Genomic DNA, 19,432 nt, shown 5'->3' with positions numbered 1-19,432 from the left:
CTCAAAGGCATCCCAGAAGCTGTTTTTTTACCCATATTTTTATGACACAATATAAAAATGACTCTTCTCTCAGAATACAAAGTTGAGACAAAGTCATGCACGGTGAGATTTATGTATTTCCGTGTCAAGAGCATTTTCCAGGAGAGTAGTAAGTGCAGTTGAAAATGTATGAGCCTTTCCACACACTCTTTGGAGTAATGGGTCATCACTAATCGATTTGTCCTGCCTGTTTAAACTGCAGTGAGATCTCTCTGTCCCTCTGTCAAATGCCTCAGCGAACACAAATTTCTCACTGGCTGGAAAACACTTTCCCTCTGCTACTGCACTTGATTCAATCATCGTCAATCAGGAACATATGGTGTTTCTTGCCTGGCTACCCCTCCCCTGCCCTGCCCACCACTGCATCCACCACCGTATCCAATGCCACACACACACACACACACACTCTCTCGAGGCTTTCTCCTTTCGCCTAGTTTACAAATTAGAGCAGCTGAGGTTTACTGCTTCTTCATAAAGGCCGCCGCTGCCATGGGAGGCCCGGTTCAGGCTGGTTACCTTGTGAATGGGGCATTATTATTAGCTGGAGACATGAACTGGTCCAGCCCAATTTTTCTGATCGAGGGTTTCAACACATCATACAGGGAAACAGCTGTACTACAAATTAGTACGTTCTCTGTGACATTGACAAATGTGCTGCTTGGACTATGTAGAAGCCCGAGAGTTTCCGAAGCCCTCTGTTCTTGCCCACCTTCCCAGCACACACACCTTAACCACCAAGACACACATACACACACTGAACCCATGCACTTGCCAGAAGAGGCAGGGTAATAGAGGCTCTTGTGTGTGATCACTCTGCTTAATCATCTGTCGTTCTACTTACTGTTGCCAAAGTACAAATGCAGAGCGTTGTGCAACACAATATCTATTGTTGAGAGACAGCTGTCAGGTGTCAAGTGACCAAGCATGAATTAAACTTAATGCTGACTGATTTAAAAGCATGTTGAAAACCAAACTTAAGTGTTTGTGAGGGCATAAATTAATATTCGGTTACTTGCAACTATATGGGCGTCGATTTTCATTATGAACTATGGTTTGAGATACCAGACCCTTAGTGTAAGGGAACTACCTACAGGACAGTTTTGTTGTCTTTTTGCCGAGAGTACTACCAGACGTTCAGCCTGAAAACACCTCAAAATGCTGAAGAGGAGTTATTGCACATACTGATGACACAATGAAATACAATCCAGGAAGTCCAGTTTGAGTAATAGATCCATAAGTTTGAAGGCTTATTAGATGTATATAGGAAGTAGTATAAAGGATTTTACAACAATGTAAAGTTATTACTGCCGCAATCATTTGATCCTCCATTGTGATAATCATTACACTGCGGATAACCCTTGCTTCCTCACCCTTGCTGTGTGAATATAATGGTAGCCTTAAAGTGAGTTTATGCTGCATTAACTGTCATTCGGACACATCTAAAGGCAACTGTTTGTAGCTGTTGTGGTGGGGTTAAAGCCATCATAGGGAAGGGTGAGATTCCATATTTGTTCAAATAGAAAATAACAGTGCATAGTTTTGGTAAATCTCTCCTTGCACTTAGTTGTGTATGCAAAAAGTGACGGATTTAGTCGTGTGAAGAATGGAAAAAAAAAGGGAGAAGTTCAAATCCTACCTGCTGCCCAACTGCTGTGTGAAGTGGACATAATTGTCAGAAAGTTCCCAGAATTGCTGGATGCAGTTAACCCACTTCTTACACTGGATTTTAAACAGTTAGATGATCCGACAAGTACTTAGTGTGAAGCATACTAAGGCCCATGGGAGTGATGGAAAAGGAAGAAATACAAAGGAAATACAGGATTAATCTAGATAGTTTGAATGGCAATTTCCATCATAGATGAACAGACAAGCACCAAATCAAGAAACTCATCAGCAGCAAATCTCAGGATAAACACAGATCAACACAGTAATTGTTCAATCTAGGTGGAAAAACACAACAGGCGTGGTTTTAAGTGCTAAACAAAGAGGGTTTTTCACTCTATGCATTCCAAGTAATTGAGGACTTCCCCTTTAGGTATTACAGGTAATTGCAATTACGTGGTGGAACTCAAAACAGTAGTTCAGTTTATGTACATTCACACTGTAATTCTTTGCAAGTACTTAAGATCCCTCATGTCAGTGATTTGAAGTCCTGCAGTAACAGTGGTTTAGGAGAGAGTGATTATACCAACGCTCACTAGGTATTTTGCAACTTAAACGAAACACTTGAGAGAAGTGAGAAGTGAAACTACTTTTGGGGTTGAGCTGCTGGAGCAGCTGGAAGGCAGCGTGTTCCAAGGTTCATGTAACAGGAAAATAAAAACGGTACTTCCCCATTTTTATGCTATATGTAATTTCATACTTAATAAAAATAAATAAATGTCTCCTACAGAGGTGGATGGTGGAAGCGTAATCCATAACGTGCCAAGGAGTCAGTAATGATGGGTCTCAATGTTTTAAAATGTTTCTGCTAACACTCTGGTGTCTTCCTGTGTCTGTGATAAAACAGCATCACTGTTAAGGTCATTTAACTGACTAGTAACTCATAATTTCTCCAGAAAACTATATTGATACCGCAGCATCTTTACTTCCTCATTCTGATAATGACACATTGTCACGGTTTCCTGTTTTATTATCAGTGTTACAGGCTGCCAAAGACTGACAAAGAAAGATCAAGGTACATTTTTTGACACTTCATGTCAGTGATATATTAACAATTATGAAAAGGTTATGTTGATACTAGAGGCCTATATGAAAATAATTTTGCCGTGATCATTGTTAGCATGATCAGTGGGACAACCATGTTGTCACCATGGCAACCGAGTTCAGAACTCAAGTCTTAAAGCCATGCCGAATGATAAAATGAGGCTACAGACCACATGCTAACTTTGAAGAGGAGAGTGGTGGGGTGTTTTTGACATTTTCAGTTTACTCTCTGCAGGCCTGTGATGTGCAGCCAGCCTGGTTCCTCTGAGGGGAAATATCAGCAGGCTCGAAGCACAACCAGCGAAGAGGCCCGGTGTTATTCTTTCTGCCCTACAGAGTGGCAGAGACAAGCTAAATATCTACCCATAAATTTGACCCGGTGTAGGTCGGGCTGCTGGCTGAGCATCAGTGGGGTGTACCTAGTGTGTGCCAGGAAGCCAAGCCCCTGTTACCACAGAACTGCTCATATATCTGACTCCTCACATCATTCTGACTCACTCACCCCATGGTCACCCCACCTGAAATTGACATTACGAAAGTGCGTTTTAAAATGGAATCAAAATGCTGAAACATCAGTGTTTAAACATGTCATTTTCAAATTCACTATGATACATTGTTGCCATTAGTGTAAACAGATATGGCTGGTGCTGATGTGTGTAAACCCCACGATGTTGCTACTTGACCCTGTTGACCCTGTCTAATGTTGGCTAGAATTCATTTGCCTCTTTTCTCTATAGAAAGGCAAAAAAATGACACTATTTCCATTGTATTTTTTTCATCATATTTTGGTTTGAAAAATTGAAACCCTCAGTGGAAGAGAAGGGTCCTGTTTGATGTAAAGCAATTCAAAGCAATTCATGACTATTACCATTATTGTAAAATCTGATCTTGACTGAGAAAATTACATAAAATACATATTCTACCAGTTCACCTCCTAATGGTCTGGTTTATCCATTAGTGTAATTATGCTAATATTCCAGAAGTAATGGAGTAAAAATTAAATCATTTTAAATTGCAACACCAAGCACCTTTCATCAGACTCAGTTGCCTTTTCATTTCATTCAGGGTGACATCACATTCATGTTAGCTAATTTTTTCATGTGTGCAGAGGTGATTTTGTTCAGCCAATCAATCTCATCAACACTTGCTACTTTTTGCTGCCAGTTTTTTATTTGGATATAGCTAGATAGCTAGCTAGCTACAGTATATAGGATATACATTATTAATCCTACTTGAAAAGCACTGATAGGTCGACCGTTTCTCCACCCAGCTGAAATTGCTGCCAATAAGCACAACAATGAGACCCATTTGAATCACTGAACAAATCGAGATGTGGGCAAGGATTCAGAGGTCTGGGACCAGACTACGTTTATGTGTTTAGATTAAGTTACAGTTGCTGGTTTAGTTTTGCTCAACCTGGCTATTTAATTTTACATGACTGAAGTCAAAATGTTTATTGTGATTAAGAGAAAAATGTATGACTTATATGCAAAGCTGTTAGTTTTTAAAAGTAACTGAGAACTGAGATTAATGTGAGGGACAAAAGGATATTTTCATTGTGAATTTCCATTTTAAAAAAGCCCTCAAAAACTGTAACCTAAAAACAATAATGGTTGAAAACCATATTCAAACAGGTCATTGTACTGGAGAAGTCTCAGTAACTTTCCACCCCTCATCACAGGAGTTTTATTTATCTTTTGGCTTTAGTATATATGAAAAGTGCTACACTAATCATTCAGCACATTTCACTGGCTGGGTAACCTCCCTCCGATTTGCAGGGTTTTATGTTGACACAACCGCCATCACCATCATGACAAGGCACATGGTGACTGGGTTGCATCCAATTTCTTCAGACCAAGTTGACAAACAGTCACAGTCTAGATTATACACTTTTCAAAGGAAGCGAGGGCTGGGAACTATTTTAGCCAATGCAAAACCACATATTTCATACACATTTCTGCCAAGAGCGTAACACAATCTCACATCCCACTGGCAAAATTAATGTTTATGAGTGTTTTTAATGGGCTACCTCAGACCCAAGCTTTTTAAAATAATGCCAGCACTACCAGAGCCTGTGAAATGATTTCAGAGCTATAAAGGAAGCGTTATGTTCTACCACCTTCACTATGACTGAGAGCAGCTCCCTTCAACAAGTCATGTGAGTAATGGCAATGATGAAGAGGCCTCATTATTGAACTTTTAGTAAATCAGTGCTGAAGTTTCTACAGTTAAGTCATTTGAAAATGTATAAAGTGTTCACTGAAGACATTCAGTGTGATGAACTGTACAGTTACACAGTTGTTTGCTCTGGGCAACCAAAATATGAATTTAAAGATGGACATATGTGGAATACTCATTCAGGTAATGAGGTAATTTGCAATTAATCTAACGCCTTTAGCCTAATGCTTAAAACACTTGTAAACCTTGACCTGAAGGCTTACTTAGTTCCTTGGAGGCAACAAAAAGAAACTAACTTCTGGATCCTGAATCCAGTTCCATTTTGAACATTTTGTTGTGTTTTAAAAAATAAATCTAAAAAAAAGAAAAAGAAAAGAAAAAAAAAAGATTGACCTGTTGGTTACACTAGCAGATTGCTAACAAATGAAATCTACACCACCAGAAGCCTATTGTAAGTGACTCATTTGACGTAGCATATAATCTTGAGCCAAAATTAACCAAAAATAATAAAAACATGGGCAAGTCTGGGTCCTGCAAATCTGTATGTATCCAACACCGATCGAGACTAAGAACTGCTCCTCACTGTGAAAGTATTCGCACTTGTTAGTGGATAGAGGGGAAGTAAAACTGGGCTACTAGTCATAACAGGAATCATTCATTTTAATCACCAAGTACAAAGAGACAATAGAGTTTGTCTTGTTGTCACTGGTGGCGAGCCATTTTGAAAATGTTCAGACTTTCACTGCTCCTACTGACACAACAGAATGAGGCACAGTTCCTGCTGTTGTTGACCTTATGAACAGCATCTTCAGTTTTTCTTACAATCGACCCAACAATAACATATCTAAATTGCTTTTGTTTTTACTTCTCTAAATATTGACTTGGTAAGAAACGATTGGTTGGAAAAATGTAAAATCTCTCACACTACTTCGGCTATATGGCTTCACTCTTTCTGCCCTGAATTACTCCACAACAACAACAATGTAAAACCCTACAATTATTCCAAAAATGAAGCCGTTTATTAAAACCACAATTATATGCCAAAGTGAATTTGAAACATTGCTCCTGGCAGGTTGAGCCCTTATTAAAAAACAAAAACTAAGAAGTGGTAACACATCAAGGGGAGAAAATAAATACAACATTATAACAGTAAACCACCAAGGTCTTACTAATACTCATGGTGTGTAGAGGTGTTTGCACTGTACTTTCCCCTTTGCAAATTTAATGCTTTCAACTATCACTACATCCAAATGTCAACAATGCTGAGGTATCCCTTAAACCCATGGTAAGCGCACATTAAACTCCACTCCACACAACAAAAAGGGCAATACCCTACACTTACTACTGTGGATCCTCGCTATAACTAAAAAACAAAAAAGTATTTATAAATAACTGTTGCAGGCAGTGGTGTACAGTAACAAGTAGCTGTACTTAAGTACAGTTTTGAGCTACTTGTTACTTTATACTTCTCCAATACATTTCAGAGAGACATATGAACTACACAACATAGCTTCATTAGTAACCATGCTAGTAACAACTAGCCAACAGTACAAAGCAGTCAAAACTAGCTAAAATGCTACTCACACAGTCACAGTATAATAATGTCATGTGTTATAATATATCAGTCACAGAGAGCATTTTACTGCAGAGTGGCAGTGGACTGGCACTAAACACAAAATGGCGACATTTTATGACAGTGGCTTGTACTCACCTCTCGGCGACAGTTCATTTTCTCTTAGTCCCTTGAGGATGTAAACGGCTGCAGGAGAGAAGTTAGCTAAAAAGGCTCGTGGTTTAGCATTAGCTCTGCTGCTAACCACATGGAAACAGTAAGTCCACACAGTCTGTTAACGTCTCAGCGTCTCAGCGTCACCCCTCGTCCTCAGCACAGACGTTACAGGTCACTAAGTTTGACGAAGCAGCATCTCACACACCTGTTTGCACCTGTCGCCCCTCAGCCAATCAGTATTTTAATTACTCTCAGTGGGGCTGTGGCTGTCCATTGTATGCCTGATTGTTTCAAATATATATATATTTTAAATATTGGCTTTATTTTTAAAGGGCTAACACGCATATTTTCTGTTGACCTGCTTATTTTGCATTAAAAAAAAAATTAAAGTACACTTGTAATTGTTTTTGTTCACCTTCTCTTAAATATGTGGAAACAAAACAGGCTTTAAAGCTTACAGCAGGACTGTAGGACGTACTTGGAACTTTTTAAATCAACTGGGCTACCCTCTGTTTTGTTTTATTTAGTTTAAGCCTGACTCTTAATTAAACTCTGCCAGAACTGATATTATTTATTTAAAGTCTATTTGTCCAGGGACAAATAGTATGAACCAAACGCGACATACCACTGTGTTTATAGCCCAAGTGTTTTACTGTGCCTTGATAGTTTAATAAAGCTGTGAAAATAATTCTTGGACTGCATATAAACAACATGAGCACATGGGGGACCATGTACTCTTCTTAAACACCATACGACCATTGAAGGTGCATTGGAAGTCATTGAAAGTTATCAAGTTTTACTGCACTGACTAAATAGTTATAATGATTCATAATCACTGCACTTTATTTTCTATAAACAGGAAAATATCTGACCAGACATTTACAAGAACATCAGGGCAAATGGAAAATGCAGACACATTTAATATTCATTACTTTGTAAAACTCTCCACCAACACCTCTGTCTTTTGCCAAGTGATTTTATTATGAAGACATTTTTATAAGGACATGGGATGTGTGTTGGCAGCTGTGTGTTTAGAAAATCTTTTCCTCCTGACCTCAGTCAGGTTGGCCATGGCCTTGTTTTAAGGGTTAAAAGCAGAGAACCCCCTTGTAGTTGGGGAGATGAAATGTTGCGTCAGTGTAAATGGATGTGTGTGTACCGCTACACCCCCTGTGAGAGGATCTGGGAGCCCTTTATCACCTTCCCGAGCTGTTGAGCAAAAATAATGCCCCCTCTGTTATCCTCATTACCGATGCAGTGAGCAAGTCTAAGGGGATATCCTGTTGGCGAAGTGAACGCATTCATCCTGCTTGCGGCGGTTTTGGTGACACAAGATTTACAAAATGTTCCACCCGCCTCCACTTACTTCTTTACAATACTCTGTATATAGAGTAATGGGCCTTAGATCCTCTGTTATTTCAGAAAACAGGGGATTCTCTAAATGGTGCCAACTTGAGCAGGGTTAACACACAGACCAACACCAGCAGGGCTGTTCTCACTTACTTTGACAGCCAGGGTTTTAAGTACTCACTGTGCTTTTTGTAACCAGAGCAAAACATTCAGAGCTTAATTTAAACTTATTTATGACCCTTGTAAAATATATGTACACTATGAGTTTCATGTGTCTATTTCAGTGAAAATGAAATACCCTTTTTTGGGTTGAGAAAATTCTGTGACCTCTTCTGTGACTTAATGGTTCAAAACATGAAAAACTACATTTTTACAAAGCTAAAAACAAGGCTGTCTTTTCTCTTTTCCCCAAAAAAGTTATATGTGGGATTTTAACCGTATAACAGTAGTATGTTTTTTGCCTTTAAAGTTATGTCACATTAAAAACACTGTAGCCTTAAAATGAAGTGAACAGCATACGTACTTTAATGTGAAGGGTAGGTTTAGAAAGCAGATTACTCAATATCCAACTCAATGACTTAAGCAAAGTTTTAAAACCACTATGAAACAATTCTGTGGGCTGGGTAAGGAGGAACCATTAAGTAGTTGAAGTAATTCAAAACATCCACTAACCATAATGCACTGTGTGGTTTCTACTTTCTGGAAAAGTGAAGTACTTAAAAACAATCGGATTTGAAAAATTTCATCCTCCTCTTCATTCCTTCCTTCTCTGTGGCAACAATCTCTACCGTGGGACAAAAATACAGCGATAAATGCAGAGTGAATTTCTCCTTTTTCTTTTTTTTTTTTTCTGTAATATGGAGCTGTATCCTGCTATCACAGCTTGTCCCTTTTGTCTGACCCAAACCACGTTTGTGGTGAAGCTCCTGTCATACCAGCAAAAGCAATGACATTAACATCAGAAACCAGAGGAAGCCCGGTTGCAGGCCACCCAGGTTTTCCAGGGGTCTGGAGAGCCAGGGAAAGTATATCTTGGACAAGTCACTGGACTACCCTTGCATTTCCTATTATTAATTTTACGCAGGCGACCAACCCTACTCTGTAAATCATACCTGTGGTTTAAAAAGGGCCAATCGGTCTCTTCTTTCTCTTCTCTCTAATTCATGATGAGTTCTGCTCATTGTCTGTCTCTCTCTCTCCGCCTGTCTACGTATCTGTCCGAGATTATGCTTGTCACTTACAATATAACACCTACACATGACACAATCCTGAAATGTTATTGTGATTCGGGCTTGTGACATTTGGGCTCAAATTGAGAGAGGTCTGGACAATTTGAAAGTGTCTTTTATCCTTTAGTATCATTTTGTCTTTTGGCACATTTGTGTTGTTGCAGCATCAGAGCTGTTTAAGAGAGGAAACTGTGGTGAGAACTGGCAACTCATTTCACCCTTTGCCCTTCATCTTAAGTAGAGGAGGCACACAGAGTATTACCCTCTCAACTCAATATAACGCAGACACACACGGTTTAACAGCAAGGTCAGGGAGGGTATTACAGGCACACTCAAAGTATAGCTTCTTCTGTTTCTGTTCAGATTTGAAATTAATGCAACTGATATTTTTATTTTGAGAGAAAATGACAGGAAAAAAGAACATAAGAAAACACAACATATTTCAGCATTTCTTTCTATTCCTTTGGTTCCATTAGATTTATGAAGCTTGGAGGAATGTCAAGGCTGTGAGAGATATTTTTGCTCTTTCAGTTCAGGACTACAGTCAGCCACACAATATATGAGCTTGTCAGTGTAAAAATAAAGTTGATTGAGATAGATATTTGATGCACAAATTAAAGCGAGCGGTCAGCTATCGATACATGCACACGGCTATATGTTTCATGCCAGTAAAAACTGTATTCCCTCAAAATATTTTAACCATTGTGGGCACTCCAGTCTCAAAATAGAGACTTATATGCTGACAATCATAAACAGTAGCTTGGCCCACAAATGACTAATCCTCCGTCAGAGCTAAATGGATCTGCATTTAAGGCGTCTCCAAGCTATCCACCATTTATAGAAATTTGTCGAGCAGAAACCACACAGGGACTATCAGGTACATCTTTTGTTTAATACAGTAAGCCCATTCATTCCTCTTTTTGTTATTGTATGTGCCTTAATCCCATTTGCAAAAATTAGATTTTTATCTCCCTGGTGTGTTAAGTCCTGCCTCACAGAGGGAGGGAGAAACTGCCTGTGAAACCTCAAGTGATTGCTGGAGTCATTCATTTTTAAGTTTTTGGCATGCTCACTGTAAGGATGTGGCAGCTCCTGCTGTGACGCATTTACTTAACTGGAGTCTATCAGAGCACAACGGTGAGGTATAATAAGTGTGAAACTGTAAGGGATCATAAGAGGGATAATAGGTTGTGCAGAAAAATAACAATTCAAGTTATTTGTGCAATGTAACTAAGTGCACTGGAGTACAAATTTGAGGTAGTTGTAGTTTTCCCACCAAGCACCTGACGTCCATAGGCATTTTTTGGGATAAATCAGGTCGACCACTTACAATTGTTATTTAGTTCATTCAGCTTTGTTTGGTTAGCTAGTTTAGTCCAAGATGGACATCCATGTTGGTTCACATTTAGCCCAAATGACATTGCAAAATAAAATAATGATTTATATTTTGGTGGAAACTGGTTTTGTGGGTAAATTATGCCAAACTATGTGTAACAATACATGTCGTGCATGCAATTATAATCACTGTTAAAAATGCTCAGGCAGTCATGTTTGACTTTGTAATGTGGTACACTAGTGTGATGACTGTTTTTCTGTAACAGGTTGTGTAAGGAATCACAATTTAAAATTCAGTAAAAATCACAGTCACTAATCACTGTTACTGTTACTTTAACATGTTGGCTTGTTCACTATTTGAGTTTGATCAGTTTAGCTTTGCTGCATTTGGGGGATAAACTGGTCCAAGGTGTAGATGTAGAGCTAGCTTGGTGCAGGAACGATTAGCCTCCAGCAAAATGGAGAAATGTGACTCCTGGTAAAGTCAGAGTCAACTAATCGTTGGCCAACATTAGCCAATGGAAAGGCTACATTCAGGAGTCGCCAGCGCCAACATTAAGCTAGCTGTTAATGTCTAGTTAATATGTGACTTGTGAGTGTAGATGTGTAGCTCAAAGGCACATGTTACAAAGCTGGGCAGAGAGATGTCATTACATTATTACATTTGCTGTTGACTGATTAGTAAAGTAACATGAATACTTCTTCAACAGTCGGGTTCCCATTCAAATGAGGCACAAATTTAATGTGTTTTTCCATCCGCAACCGCAATGTGAATACTAGGAGCTGAGCACCAGTCAGACCTCAAACAGTGGTGAACCACATAGAAACTGTGATGGAAATATGGCATCTCTGTTTGTTGGATATATTCATTTGAGGGAAGTTCTGGTCTCGTTTGCCGCAATTTCTTCATCTCTTCAGTAGAGCAGAAGAACGAGTGGACGTTAAAGTCACATGCTTCATGTACGTGAAGATTTATTTGCTCTGTTTCCACTACGATTTGTAGCATTTTGTTTTTATCAATACACCAAGTTTTCCATGTCAGAGTGTTGAATATTCTGTGTTTTTTAAGTGCAATTGAAAATTCACAAAAAAGTGGCAGATGAAAACACACCTAATGAGTTTTATGTGATGGGTAACTTGCTAAAGAATGCTCATAAAAGCAGTAATATTGAAAATAGCTCCACTTCAAACAACTACAACACAAGATGTTACTTACATTAGCATTAGTCATCATTAATATAGCAGTATAGCCCTCAATGGTGAATTCGTAATGTTATAGCAGTAAATCACGGCCTTTTTTTTAGCCAGCCATTTTTCTACTATTGTACTTTTACCTTTGATACTTCAGTAAATTTTGCTAACAATACAGCTCTACTCTTACTGAGCATTTTCAATGCAGAACTTTTAATTGTAAAATACTTTTTCATGTTTTTTTTTATTGCAGCTTTTACTTAAGTAAATGAGTTGAATTCCTTCTCCACCACTGCAATACACTGAAACAATAAAAATACTTTCTTTTAAAACTGAACATAATTCAAATCTTTGTTGACTCAGTGAGCGACTGCTTAAGTTTTAATGCTAGTGAGAAACTTCAGCCTTAAGACAGCTGGACTCATAAAGATGGACCTACTTGGAATGTGCCAGTAAAGCTGAGCAGTGCAGAGACTCTGTGTGAACATGTTTAGATTCAGTGTCATCTGAGTGCATTAGGTAGAATGTAAACACACAGCAGACATTTACTGAAACCAGCCTGCATACTTACTCGTGGAGCAAACAGGCAGCAATGGCAGCTGCGTGCAAACTTTGAATCTGGCCATCCTTATTGTTTTAAACACTATAAAGCTTTTGTTCGCTGGAGGGGTGAATGGACCAACTGTAGTGCTCAAGTCATCATCTCCTCGAGACTCCAGACAGACAGCTGAAGGAATTTTTAAACAAAGCTAGAGAAATCCATCATATCAAAAACGTTTTAGGTTTTATTTGGGCCTCTGGTATCTCTCATCTCTTTTGGAACATGACAGTAATTACAGCCATCAAGGTGCTTGTCTGGAGCCATCAGCCAAGAGTGTGGAGACTGCTTCTCCTCAGCTGGTCCGACATGGACGTCTGACATCACCGCCCCGTTTGTTTTAACAGCCCCTGAAGTATGTAATGGCGATAATCGCAGACAGGCCAGATTTATTCTGAGTTGTCGCCCTGGTCTAATTCATACATTAAGTTAACTGTGACTGGGCAGATAATCTTATAAACAAGGTAAAGTATTAGCCAGAGGAAGGAATGTGTGGATAAACTTAGGTTGTGAAATGGTCAAGAAGGGAGTCCTCCTGCGCCGCCTTAAATCATATCAGGGATACATAGATTCATTTTAAAAACGGCATTGATATTGCTCATGTCATTCAGCTCACTCATCATGAAAAGCACTACTCATAACAGTTTTATAATCTCTTCTGTTAGTCTGGAGGGAGGTTTCTTAAGCATCAAAAGATAACTCTGCTGCGTTAGTCTTATCGAAACTTAAAATTTCACCTGAAAGCATGAGGCAGAGAGAGTTTAAAGAAAGACTGTGCCGAGTTGCATTATGGGAAATGGATATTTGGGGCTTGTTCCATACTAGGAACCTTTTGGGCTCTGCCACTTTGTTTTTTGTTTTTTTAATCTGTCTCTGACAATCTGACTGCATTACCTTTTATTTATTTTCAGGGTGAAGATTTTAAAACTCCATTGAGAAGATCTATTGGACATGCACGATCAGCCTTCTCTCTGTGTGTTGCCAGCTGACCGACACTGCCGGACTGTTGGAGGTTAAGTACCTTGCTCAAGGGCACATTGAAGATAGCACTGCGGGCAGGACAAAGCATTAGTCATTAGCTTTCCCTGCCAGATTCTCTTGATCCAGTCCAGAGCTTTGAACTGGCAACCATCCAGTTTCTTCTATACTGATGCACAGTAGTGTGGACTAAATTTATGCTTATTTTGCTTTATGGATGGATTCATGAGGATCAGATTACGTCGGTAAGAAGCATTTATTGACCAGGCCACAAGGATTGCACACACTTTTCCTTGTGGATATAGAAAAAGAAAAGTAGGTTTGATTAATGTCAGTAATAATTCTTGCGAACTTCATGTTTTAATCAGCTCATCAGAAACTAGCCAACATGCAGCAACAAGATCAAATATTTTCTGTTGGTAAAGTGAAATAGAATTTGAATAAAGGTGAAAAAAAAAAAAAAAAAAAAAAAAAAACTCTTGGAAACTTCTGGTCAGATCCCCTGTTGAGGGCTCTTCTTGAAAAACAGTCAAAAATGAAAACCATTTTTCTACAAACTTTTTTCGAAAGTGGTGGGAATTAATTCAGGTGATAAATGTTGCCTTATTGGTTACAGCGGGACAAAAAAACACAGCCAAGCAGGACTTGGCTGTGTTTCCCCACAATGTTCCATGAGTGGTGAACTGTGCTCCAGTTTCATGCTTGTTTGACAATGTTGTCACCCTTTTTCCTCTTAAATATGAAACACTAAACACATGTGTAAAAATTATAGCATTTTAACAGCTATTAAATGAAAAGACAAATTATTTTTCTGCATTAAACAAGTTGATTGATTTGTAGTGCTCGTTACTTAGGTGTTACTCTATTAGGTTTCAGGGTATTATGTCTAATGATGTCAACTTTTCCCTCATGTGAATGTTCTCCACCACATATTCCTTCAAAGGGAAATGGTGCAGCTAAATCACATATAAACTCTTTATAATGCTCCAATAAAACACAGGCCCAGATAGAAAAAAAAGTCACCTCTGGAGAGGGAAATGTGCATAACATCAACAATCTGCTGTGAAATGTGAAATGAAGAAAGTGACCTCTAGTCCCACTGCTCTTGCCCCACTCCCATTCATCAGCTTCTAGTCTCTACTAAAAGCAGGCTTTACAGCCGGTTGGCGCTCGTACTCTAAAATATGTTCTACTGGATGGACATAAGTGTCGATGAGGTGGTATTTCTCAGGCCTCTTGTCTTTCCGTTATCACAGGATGTGGAGCTGAGGAGAGTGAGAGAGCAGAGCAGGGAGGACTGGAGCCCTAAAGCATGATTTACTTGACCTTGCAGTGCTGGAACTCGCGGCCAGAACCTCATTAATTGGTTAAAAATCAGAACGCGTGGATGACTTCCAGACATACACAAAGAATTATGAAATCTCTGGCTTTACCCCGCCCTCCCTGACTCTCCTCGTACCTACTCCAAAAACCAAAGCATTTCCAAATCGCCGGATGTAAATCACCCAGATCTGCTCGGAGGAGTCGCCTAATCCTGATCAGAGGGAGGAGGCAGATGGAATTGGAATTTGTGCTTATTAGGCAGCAAATATGGCGTTGTTTTATGTGATTATCCACTGTGAATGATTTTTCACTCCCATCCATTCTGGAGCCTTGGCCTGTCTTTTGTTTGGGAAAAAGGAGGTGGAGGAACAGCAGGGCCGAGAGGGAAGCCCAATAAATTACACTAATGCACATATTTAAAGCGGTTCATATTCCCTCTGGCCTGTTATCAAGACTACTCCAGTGAGAATGTAAACTACCTCTTTCTGTCCCCCTCCCCAGGCCCAATATTTAATGTTATCATCCTTTAAAACAACCCCACTGTTTATGTTATCACAAATAAAGGGCAGATTATTTCAACTTTTTCTCACTATTTCATATTGGCTCCAGATTAGTCAGGCAAATAGTTGTCTAATGGCGCTTTCGGGCTCATTAATTCAAGAAGATAGACCCAGAATTGTATAAACACAGTGAAGTCAGGGCGGGTGAATCACACCTTCAGTTTATAGAGCCCGATAGAGGGGGAGGATGCTCTATTTGAGCCCACACAAGGAAAGCCCTGGAAAGGAAAACAAGCGTAATCCTGCTGATAAAAGCAGGATTGTTTCAACGTTTATTTGGACACACAGTGCCTGGCTGAGGCTAGATCCTAAAGAGACAGCAGCCTGTCCAGAGTGGATTCATCACCGCTGGATCGGGGTTATCGCCCTCAGCCATGCTCCACTACTTTTAATCAGGCTCCTCTCTGGTCACTCCCTATCAGCAGCAGTCCATCTCTGGAGCCGTCAGCATCCATCAGGAGCTGCAGACAGGCGCAGGGAGCGCGGCTGAGGTGCATCAGTAAATTATTGCCTTGCGGTTTAGCTGTCGTGTCTGTCATGTTGCAGAGTGCATGTGAAGTGAATACACACACACACACACACACACACACACACACATATATGTACGTGCACTTACATACTTGAGACATTTATTTGTAAGTGCACCAATAAAGATGAGACACCAGTAGTCTGATATGTGCAGGAGGAAACCTTGCAGAGTAGTAAGTCAACAATACATAAAAGCAACACCTGTAGAATATAATATAATGCAAGCCAGAACACAATCCCTGCAATAAATAGTAATTCAGTTGCTGAATAAATCCACATACCGTAGAGCTACCAACTCCGGTCTGGGCCTCTCTTGTTGTACAAACTTATCTTCTCCACTCACACGGTCATACTGTGTGTGTGTGTGTGTGTGTGTGTGTGTTTGTGTGTGTTTGAGTGTGTGTGTGTGTGTGTGTGTGTGTGTGTGTGTGTGCGTGTGTGTGTGTGTGTGTGTGTGTGTGTGCGCGCGCTCTGTCTGATTAGCTTAACTTTAAAAGTGATTTAGTGCTGTTAGTTTTACTCACCACCATGACATGACCCGCTCCCACCTCATCAACGCGCCCCCCACAACCCCAAACAAGCACATTAAAGTCACAACAGCTTTTCGTCTTGTTTCGTAGCGATGACACGATGTGATTGTGTGGCCTGCGTCTTTGTCTGAGAGAATAAATAAAGATGTTTTTTTTTTACTCTCCTCTACCTCTGGTTAAGTAAAATACACAAACCTCCGACACTGAGAGGAGGGCCTTAAATCACTCATTGTTGATGTTTGGACCAGTTAAGTCAATAATCTCCATCTTGCCACAGTGATAAGTAATATTGCAGGAAGACGCTTTACCATTACTTCTCTCTGGCAGTTTGAGTTTGCTTATAGCAAAAACATCAGTCAGACCATGTGTTCAGAGTAACTGGCCCTGGGGGAGAAATAGCCTTGGACGTAAAAGAACAATGTGGCAAATTGCATTTCACTTTTTTTTAAAAATGTTTTTTTTTTTTTTTTTTTGTTGTTGGACATTCTGAGGTCACAGACGACAACGCCGGTGCCACCAGCAGAGATAGGTTTGCAGAAGATGTACAGTCCGTGTTGCAAGAGGAGGGCAACAGGACCGTGAGAAACTAAATCCTGAGTCCTGCTGGTTAAAGAGAACGCAGACACTTTGGTCAAGTACACAATAGTGGTTAACAAGGCAGTTAAGGGAAGTCTTTCCCCACTCTACAAATACACTCCACTGCCCAGGCCTCAAGAGCAATGTGATCAGATTAGATAAAGATGCTATACAGTAGTGCGTATACCCAAACGTTGAATATCTATTGCTGATACACATCATATACACAAATGCATAATCAGTGCCTCAGTGGCGCTGCACAGTATAATTAGACGTAGTGTATTTAAAAAAAAAAAAAAAGCATATGCAAATTTAAAATCAGTTTTTATTGAAAATTAAAAATCCATGTTTAACTGCCTCTTTCTTTATTGAACTGTTGACAGTTTAGCGATAGACAGGAAACCAGCTTCAAATGTGACATGTAACAAAGATCCTGAGCTGGATTTGAACTGTTATATAATACAATATGCATCTTAATCATTCAACCAATATGATGCCGCTGATTATAACGAGGGCTTTAAGCTTTACTCATTAATGTGTTTAGCTTAGCATAAAGACTGGGAACAGAGGGAAACAGCTAGCAACAGTGTGCCTGGCTCCTTTTCACCAGGAAAAAGTTCAAGCACATAACTGTCATTTTCCCATTTTCCCAGCATTTTCCCACTACATGAATTTAAAAAAGAAATGATAATTAGAATTAATACTTTTTAGTAGAATTATATATAATTATAATTAATACTTTTCAGTGCTGCTGCTTTAGTGAAATATAAAGTGTCTCTCTGCTGTATTTTATCTGTTATTTACAGATTTAAATCTCTCTCCTAATCAGTCAATAACAGCATTATTTATTAAACTAACATTATGAATTTCAGGTGTTTTGGCTGAAATAATTAGTTGATTAATCAATTAGTCAGTAGATGGAAAGTTGCTGCAATAGTTATGATCCTTTAATTGCGTGAGTGATTTTTAAGCCACGATGTATTTGCTGGTTTCTTTGTGTTTTATCATAGAAAAATGTATAGCTTATCTTTAGCATTTGCAACAAGCAATTTGAAGATGTCACTTTGGCCTCTGGAAATGTGACTGTTTTTGGACATTTTACAGTCCGAACAATTTTCTTTAAATTTAAGTAAATTCCTCATTAATCAATGTCAAAAATAAGTTTGAGTTCCTGTCCTGCTATATACAGTACACAGCCATACTTCTTAATGACCAATTTATGTCATACGCTAGTCGGACAGGTCGAGATAAATTAGACAGTCATGTTCCCTTGAATAATGGAAAACCCACAATAAACCTGTTTCAGCTTTAGATGATCACTCCTGTTCCCCCAGATCAATCCCATAGGCAGTAATTACAGGCTGCGTAGCATGTGTCTGTACGTCGTGTGGCCTGTGCTGCTGACTGCTGAGGAGCCCTGCATCCCATCACAGGCCGTAATGGAAGCCAGATGTCTCCCTGTCTGTTTAAGGCTCATAATCAATAGCCTCACTCAGAGCAGCTCTGACTTTCTGTTCCTCTCTCTCTCTCCCTCTCTCTCCGACAGCTTGTTATGAGAGGATCTGTGAAGGAATGGCGTGCCTGTGCTGGAAGTGTGTCAAGAGTGAGATTAACTAATTGGATTCCCCCACATGAGTTTTTGTTTGGAGGAGGAGGAGGAGGGAGGGGGGTTGATGTGGCAGGGTGCGAGGGAAGGGAAGTGATCTCTCCCTGTAGCCTCAACAAGCTACATGACACTGCAGACTTGTTCCTGCAGCTCCCAGACATCGACTCTCTGGGACTCCAAGAGTGATGGAGGGAAGGGGATTCCCATGAAAAAAAGAAAAAAAAAGAAAAAGAAAAGAAAAATCCGTCCAAATAAATAACGTGAAGGGGCACTCGAAGTAATGTAGTGCATCTCCACTTCCTGTGACTGTTTCCTGCAGTCAGACAGGATCGCTTTATATCTCAATCCACGAACTTGTGCCGGGGGAAACATTATGAAGTCAGTGACTCTTTTTTTTTTTTTTTTTCCAGGTTGAGAGGAAATGGAGGGTCTGTATACAGCAAAGGGTGACTGCAGGAAGAGGCAGAGGTGTGGTGATTGGAGTGTGCAGGTCATGACCTCCAACTTGTAATGATCATCTGATGGATGTTGTGAGCCTGAGGTCAACTGTGTGTCAGGGGAGAACAGGGAAGTGGAGTGGAGTGGGCAGATATACATGGTCAGCATGTATCACACAGCTGTACGGTGGAGAACATTTAACAGACTTTTTTTCTTTCTTTTTTTTTTTGTTAACTGATATAACACCATATAACACAAAAGCTTTTCCTTTTTCCTGTTCTCCCCGGTTATCTGGTAGATCTTTTCTGGAAGAACTCTCTGCTGCACAGCAGGTGATGCATTTAACAAAAGGACGGTTGTAATGATAGCCAGCATAGCTAAACATACAAAGCAGCACTTACAGAGAATGTCATTAAAAAAGTTGATTGAGAAAGACGTCACAGTGCCTGATGGACGAACGTGTGATTTTTGCTTTAGTGCTCTCATCAGCACAGAGCAATGAAGATGCAGCCAAGATAAAAAAAGAGAGAGATAAAAA

The sequence above is a fragment of the Seriola dumerili genome, unplaced genomic scaffold, assembly GCF_002260705.1.
Source record: "Seriola dumerili isolate Sdu_G_001 unplaced genomic scaffold, Sdu_1.0 BDQW01000025.1, whole genome shotgun sequence".
NCBI lineage: Eukaryota > Metazoa > Chordata > Actinopteri > Carangiformes > Carangidae > Seriola > Seriola dumerili.
The sequence above is the reverse complement of the archived record's forward strand: the minus strand, read 5'-3'. Positions refer to the sequence as shown.